The following is a 7,156-nucleotide window of genomic DNA, read 5'->3' on the forward strand; positions in this document are numbered from 1 at the left end:
ATGAATTCAAAATTTTGTTTATCATGTCTAGATATTTATAAATCAAACGATATTTAGGTGTTCCATTTTGGGTGCTCGAACCTGCTGAAACACAGGGATGGACTATGCATGCTTCAAAGCTCTCTATTTATAAATAGATGTACTGTTGATAAGGAAACAAATCATGAAATTAAAACTGAAGGCATTATATGTGGAATGTTAAGAGAAAATATTGATTAAAAAACGATATAATTTTCTTTTACAATTATCTTCAGAATGTTTTCCTTTTTGGATAGCGTCATATTATACTTTTTCTTGGTTCAATGGAAAACATACAACACATACAGTATTATGATTGAAAGCAAACATTGTGACCTTAGAATCGGGTAAATTGTTCTATACTGCTTTCTTTTATCTTCACATTTTGCATTATATATTGGTTGATTTATCATGTTTAATGCCCTTATTAACATATAAGGTCATTTTATCAAGTACATGTGTTCATTGTATTGCGGTATGTGAATGCGTTTACGTGACGCTACCCAATTTGGAACACTTTTTGAAGAAAATTTGTAAAAAATTTCTAACGTGTGCATGAATACAGATTTTTCTCTTCACTTTCCACAAATAGATGCCTTCAGTTTTAATTTCACGATTTGTTTACTTGTCGGCAGTGCATATGTTTTGTAATAGAGAGCTTGAAGCATGCCCGGTCTAGCCCCGTGTTTCAGCAGGTTCGAGTACCCAAAATGGAACACCTCCTAAATAGAGTTTGATTAAAAATGTATAGACATCATAAAAAAGTTTGAATTCATTTAAAGAAGGTTATACAATTTTCTAGTTTATTTAAGTCACATATCTGTCAAAAATATCCCATTGTGCATTTGTTTTTCTTGTTTTAAAATATATGGTGTTCTTAGGGTTGTGGCTTTTACAGATTTTTCCCACAATTTCATTATTTTCGGTTTTTTAATACATTTAATAAGAAACTGGAAAGAAAATGACATCTAAAATTGTTACAGTTACTATTCAGCGCCATAATTTTTGTTCAGGACTGTTATTGGTAATTTTGATGGTAAACGGAAAATTCACATATTTTAAAAGTGTTCCATTTTGGGTAGCGTCACGTTAGAATTGTATCTGCTGCTCATTACCGTATAAGGCGACTAAGGATTTTTTTACTTCTAACATCTCTTGTTCTAACATCTCTCTTGATCTCTCTTTGTTTGCACCTTTTACGGACTGTGGGGGTGTCGCTGATGTAATCACTCGCTCGCTGGGACAGTAGGCAGATCATGCTGTGAGGTACCCAGCGTCGGAAGTAACAGGACCTCTCATTGGCTATCGCGGCGGCTCAGAGGCGAGGCACATAACCGATTTCCTTGCTCTGCACCTTGCTTTGAGCGCGATTTCATAGAAAAACAAAATGGCAGATTGGGCGGACACGTGTAATTATAAGTTGGCTGACGATGACTGTTAACATTTAAGAATGAACTATACATGAAATCCGTCACTAGTGAAGCAACAAAACAATTTCTGAGACCAGGGGAAGTATATGAACTTAATATCCCCGAGGTATATAAACGATTATTGGTGAACAAAATCATAAATATGCAGACTCCCGAAACGAAACAGCGAATAAAAAGCGAGTCTGCGATTCCTATGGGAAGACGAAACGCAGAACGGAAAAACAGTTATTTAGCGACGATTCGTGTAACGATAAAAACAGTTATTTAGCGACGATTCGTGTAAAGCTTCACCTTACGAAGAAATTATGACGAAATGGTCTCGATCGACGGAAAATTCCGTGACCGAAAAGTCCCCTGGGTACTTGGAATCGGAGATGACGAGAAAGAGATTCTCTGTCCATTCTATTATTTCTTAAGAAAGATGAACTGAAATCACTTTAAATCCATCCCAACACCACCCAAATCCCACCCATCCCGGGAGGTGCCATAATGAAAACAATAAGTGACAACTGCCACCACCGCGGGCACAAGGCGTACGGAAACAAAGGGAATCAGCCATGTCCATACGAGTCTTGCCCTGGGTACCATTTTTGTGCAATCTCCGCTAAGCATAGGGAGTTCAAACAAGATGTTACTAAGGTAATGTGTCTTTTTAAAACTCGATGTTTTATCTTGTGTACTACTTGTCAAAAACGTTGGCAGTCGTCTAATTTTATGGCACAGCAACAAAATGCTATTGCAAATATTGTAATTCATACTATACCTGGTTAAATAGATGATATTGTATGCATAAATGTAAACAGTAACTATACAAATATTTCGATTTGATGACAATTTAAGTTAATCAATAATATAGAAGTATGAAAAAAATGGTACCAGGTGCAGTATTTTATATGATGCTTTTTCAAAAGTTAAGTTGCGTATGGCTTCTACTTGAGACTAACCGAGTCTGGACACTCCGCCCAATAAATTGATCTAAAAAATAACCGATTTCTTTTGAATCTGTAAAGGCAGAAAATGAAATCGGCGAACTCGAAAAGGAGCTGAAAGGAAATGAAGAGTCGTTAAAAAACATAAATCCATTTCTGACAACAAATCGTACAGTACTAATTTCGTCAATACCGACAAAAATTACCGACATTAAACCCAGACAGATACCTTGGTAAATGCATCAAAAACTGTGTGCAACAACGTAAAGCAAGTCAAAAACCATGGGCAATATAAGTGGTCCTTGTCGCACACCATATTACTAAGTGTTTCCTATAATTTAAAGGGACTAACATTATCCTGACACAAATCTTGATTGCTTGAAGGCTAATTCGTCCAATCGTGTTTCCCGTAATATTTCGACGTAATTCTTATCTGGACGAGGTGACTTCACTAGCAGCACTTTGATCTATATGAAGGTTTATGAGGGGATTACAAAAACGAGGCATATCCAGTAATTCTGAAGCGGTTTTTTTCATGGATTACACAAATGAATGGAGATATTTTCTATCGACAAAATTCTATAGTATTCGGGGTTTGAATTTGACAATATGCCGTTTAAACGTGCATTCAACTTTATGGGAAATATTATTTTTTATGTTTGATGTCAAATTTCACAGAAACTAACGAAAAGATTAATGCAGTCTATATCCGATTACTTTACTCGATATAAAAATGTAATCTATTACAATTTTCCTTACAAACAAATAACATTTTGTGACCTTATAAACACTTGTTGAAGTGTGCTTAAATCTTTCCTCACAGGTGAAAGACAATAATTAAGATAATAAATTGTCACCTTTAATAAAACATAACCGGCAGGTACAAACCTTTCCTGTAGGGCAATCCATGAAAACCCTTCGTTTTATTCTCACTGATCTATCATGGTTATAACTTAAAGACGCAACTCCCATGCAAAATGATTTGAAGGGGATTTGTGCGCCAAGGTGATGTTTTATGTCATTATTTCTGATTAACCTTCAATAACCACATTGTCAATTTGATTGTCCAAATTAAACTTAACTAGTTATATGCTATGAATTCTACCAATTTAGGTTATTTGTCATCGCGCTTCGTCAGTCGTTGTCCGCCATGCGTGAGAAAATTTAATTCAAAAACACCCTTAACCGCAATGTGGATCGCTACCAAAAGAAGGAGATGCATGCATATGGTGGCTCACAGCCGATTATGATTTCATGCATCGTTTTATTGTTGGACTGTGGACTTCAAAATTGAAAAATGACAAATACCACCGAAGCAGTGCCACCTAACATGATTTTTGTATACTCAATATATATTTCTGCAAATGAAGTTTATTATAGTTTACAACGTTATTTATTTTCCTCTTTAATATTATATTTTACAGAAATATTTAGGTTAAGTATGAAAGCGTCAAACAAAAAACAATTAAAATGCAGTTTTAATAAAAGAAAAAACAGTTTGTTTGTTTGATTAAATTAAAGTCATATTAACAGCCAGTGTCATGTAAGGAAGACCCTTTCTCTATGCAGTGTGTTGTGTGTATTGGGAGACTGCGGTATATTCGTGTTACCCTTTTTTATCGTGTTATACCACTGTAACCTGTCGTCGAAGACACCAAGCAACACACCCCACCCGGTCACATCACACTGACAACCGGCGAACCAGTCGTGCCACTCCATTTATGCTGAGCGCCCATCAAGAGCAGAAACTACCACTTTTATAGACTTTGGTGTCTCGGTCGCGGGACAGAACCTAGAGTCTACCTCACAGGGGCGAGCGCTCAGCAAAAGGTCACATGTGAGACGGTGTCAAGGGGGACGTTAGTTCTCCATTTATTATCCAATAGGATAACCAACCAAAACACATGAAATGTATTTTCACGGCGACAGAGGCACTGGCTTTATTACAAAACCACCATTTATATACATACATCTATAATTAGTGCAAATGTTTAGAAAAATCTCATTCGACACAACAAAATTTTATTCTTTATGAATGTTCACCCCAAAACTCAAAACTCACAAAAAACAATTAACATGTGTTAATCCCGCTACCTGAGTCTCCTGAATGACCAACACAGGTATACCGACACGTGTACGTTCCCGTATTTGCACAACCTGCACGTGCAAATAGGCGCCATCTATTGGCATAACATGTCACGAACAATTTCAACCTAATTTCCCAGTCAAACGGTTGAAATTATATGAATAATAAAGTCAGTAAGGAAGAAGAGAAAAGATAGTTTCTGAAAACATCTCTTTTTTTCGTGTTAATGGAATGAAGTACAAAAGTCATAAGGTTACTATCAAATTTTGTTCTTTAAACACATATTTAAATGTCAAGACTAACATACATGCAAAGACGTACATCAATAATAACTGGTTAACCAAAGATTTTCACATTGAAAATAACAATGGCGTATTTCTTGTAGAAAACAAACAAAGGATAAACAGAGCACCCTGTGGAACACCCAATTCAAATAATGATTTTCAGATTTTTCTGCTCATCATAAAGAACGTGGGGTTGTCAGTATAATGTGACCGGGTAGGATGCATCTTTGGAGGCATATTTCAGCGAGATAGCTCCATCAAAAAGGGTAAAAGTTACACTTAACATAAATATTCAACAGCCTCTAAAACATAGAGATATCCACACATCACGCCGTCCCGTAACTAGGACGTTAAGTTCAAACTAGTGATATTTTCTATACCTATATATTACTTCTTATGTGTATTTTACCTAAGTTGATAAAAACAGTAAAGGAGCTAAGTGAGGTATTGCTGTTGATTTTGTTTGTTTGTTTGATTAAACTAACGTCCTATTCACAGCCAGGTTCATGAAAGGACGGCCTCCCATGTATGCGGCGTGTTGTGTGTATGAGTTTTGGTAGCCCTGCAGGTAGGGCGATAGAATTGTACCTGCTGCTCCTTATTGCATGATAGAAAAAGGCGACTTAATTTAGGATAACAATTTCCTCTTCAATGTGACAGGGTGGGTGTGTTGCTTGGTGTCTTCGGCGGCATGTTTCAGTGATATAGCACTATAAAACGGGCAACAGTTCCACTTTACAAGACGACACAACATGAATATACCGCAGTCTCCCAAAACACGCAATTCACACAACATACACGCAACACACCGCATACATGGGAGGCCGTCATTATATGACAATAGCTGTTAATAGGACGTTAATTAATCAATCAGACAAACAAACAAATTGTACTTTTCTATATATGCACTGCGTTTGGTGGAAAAACAAGCTCTTCCTGTCACTGCAGGAAATACGGTTTCCATGGCCTTTCTCGCTGCTACCAACATAACTGTCTTTGGAGCAAAAACTACGTTCCTCTGGGCCACAGCATCTCTCATTAGAGTAAAGAGTCTTCTGTTTGTGTTCTGTCTTGTTGGGCAGTAGGGCAAACACCAAGGAAAACACTGTTGAATCAATATATCCATGAAGTGAATACATCTGGCTGAACACTTCTGGGCAAGAATAAAAGGTTCCATCTCCAAACACAATGGTAGAATCACAGAGTTAATTCAAATTGTCATCTGTAGCGAAAACCATGATCATGTGTCCATTATTGTCACATAGTAGAAATCTCTCTTCTGCAAGTGTTTCCTCTAGGCACCCTGTAAGTCCACCTCTTGCTGTGTAGAAGAAAGCTTTGGTAAAGTCTTGGAACGGGATCTGTACATGGATGCTCTACAGCTCTCAAATGCCATTCTGCCAACATCATCATCAAAGTTTCCATCACGAAGGTTTCCTAATGCCTCGTCAAAGATAGTTGGGATGGCGCAGACTTCTTCCCGGCAACGTTGTTTTACTTCATTAATAAACACATCCGCCAGAAGTTTGCTGTTAATAGGACGTTAAACTAATCAAACAAACAAACAAACAAATGAACAAACAAATGATAGTATCGCGGAGATGGTTATGGCAATGTCAAACATTAAATGAAATGTTGTTGAGTGTAGTGATTGTGACAGGCCACTGTCTTTGTACACATCTCTAATAAACTCTGTCATTACGCCTGATTCGTATAGAAAACTTGAAGCCTACATGCACGAGATAGTTTTCACCTCTTCCATTTTCTGTAAAGTTAAAGTTAATCTGTGCATTTGCCATCATGAAATGAGAAGGATTAATTTAAAAATTGGATTAATTGGTTTGCCGCATCCACTAGGGTTTTGTTGTATTACGATGTCACCGACATGTGCACAATGTTCCATGTCGTGAGACATAATCGTATTTTTCAACTATCTCAAAGATATCGGCATTTTAAACAAAATAAGAACGTTTTCTCATCTTACATGTATAATCGCATCAACTCAACATTTTATCATTTCATCAACATTTTGCATGAGTTTTCTCATGTGTTTCAGCTAAAACAATTTTATCTCGTGCAACTCTTTTTTATGAAATCAGTATTTCCAATTTGTGTTTTAGTTCTTACTTGTCATTTTGTTGAATCCTGATCTTTTAGATACAGTCATTGTTTATGTCCTGATATTAATGCCTGATTTGTAGTTTGGCTCTAAATGACCTTAGTTGTCAAAGGACCGTAAAACTCAAACTAACAATGTTGTATCTCTCTACCTGTCCATTTGAAGGACAATAAGGAACAAAATACCTATGTGTTTTCACTTACCAGTCGCTTCAGAATTGTAACATCACAGTTCGGATAATTCCCAGATCCATAGGTTGTGGCATGTCTGTCTGTATTTTGTGACAAAAA

Source organism: Argopecten irradians, chromosome 2, assembly GCF_041381155.1.
Source record: "Argopecten irradians isolate NY chromosome 2, Ai_NY, whole genome shotgun sequence".
In the NCBI taxonomy this organism is placed as follows: domain Eukaryota; kingdom Metazoa; phylum Mollusca; class Bivalvia; order Pectinida; family Pectinidae; genus Argopecten; species Argopecten irradians.